Raw genomic sequence first — 1,374 nt, 5'->3', positions numbered from 1 at the left:
AACACGGGTTGGTAAACCCAGGGTGGTAAACCCAGGCTGGTAAATCTGGGCTGTAAACCCGGGGTGGTAAACTCCTAAGTTGGGAGGTAGGGACAAGGGATAAGGACCATCAATGTCCATGACCCGGAGAGGCTGAAGATCCTGCAAACCTTCCTCCCAGGACTGAGTGCAAGGCTCTGCACATTCCACAGAATCACAGGTTTGTTATGGTGCAAGTGGAGGCCATTCAGGCCATTGTGACTGCACTGGTTCTCTTATCTAGAGCCAATCTACTGTCTTTTTCCATATCCCATTTCTATCCGAATAGCCATCTAATACCCGTACCGAATGCCTCAATGGAACCTGCTTCCACCACATTTCCAGGCAGCGCATTGCAGCCCCTATTATCCTCAATCCACACCTGAGACCCTCTTCAGGGGAAAGTGCAGTCCCATAGTCTCCCAGCCATCAGCCCTGGGTTGTTTGTGTATGTGTCCATATGCATTGTTCTAAGTGGTGTGTGTGTGTCTATGTGTCTCTGTGTGTGTGTGTATCTATGTGATTGTGTGTGTGTGTGTATCTATATGTGTGTGTCTATGTGTCTGTGTGTGTATCTATGTGTCTGTGTGTGTGTATCCATGTGTGTATGTCTATGTGTCTGTGTGTGTATCTATGTGTGTGCCTATGTGTCTGTGTGTGTGTCTTTGAGTCTGTGTGTGTGTGTTTTATGTGAGATTGGTTTGTGAGAATTGGTGCTTATGTCTGTTTCATGTCACCAGGCGTTCTGTGAACTATTGTGTCGGTGGAATGTGACATTGTCTTTCGTGTGTGTGTGTGTGTGTGTGTTGTGCCTGCTGACAGGGTGCATTTCCCTCCGTCTATGCGGCAGGTGAATGGGGCTCCTGCATCCTGCTGGGGCAGGGGGAGAATCACTGTGATCCTAACAAGACCTACCACTGGGAGGATTGGCCCAGTGTTAAAACTCAGGTGAGTTCCCACGCCTCTCACCTGCGGCACTCAAACCCTAATGTCCTTTAGGGAAGGAAAAGGTCATCCTTACCTGGTCTGGCCCACATGTGACTCCAGACCCAGAGCAATGGGGTTGACTCTGAACTACGCTCTGGGCCATTGGGGATGGGCAATAAATGCTGGTTTAGCTGAATGAATAAAAGAAAAATAATGGAAGAGAAAGTTGGTCCAGCAGTTATCAGTGAGTGGAAACAGAGTTAATGTGTCAGGCCTGGAACTGGAGGGAGGTTGGGAGAGGATGCAGCAACGGGGGAGGGGATTTCCAGCAGTGTCTTATGTTTATTTCAGATTTCCAGCGTTTGCTTTCGGACGTTGAGAACATTTGATCGCAAATCCTAACCTCGAGAAAACTTTTTTTAATATATT

Source organism: Chiloscyllium punctatum, chromosome 20 (genome assembly GCF_047496795.1).
Source record: "Chiloscyllium punctatum isolate Juve2018m chromosome 20, sChiPun1.3, whole genome shotgun sequence".
Classification (NCBI taxonomy): domain Eukaryota; kingdom Metazoa; phylum Chordata; class Chondrichthyes; order Orectolobiformes; family Hemiscylliidae; genus Chiloscyllium; species Chiloscyllium punctatum.
Note: the sequence above shows the minus strand (reverse complement) of the source record.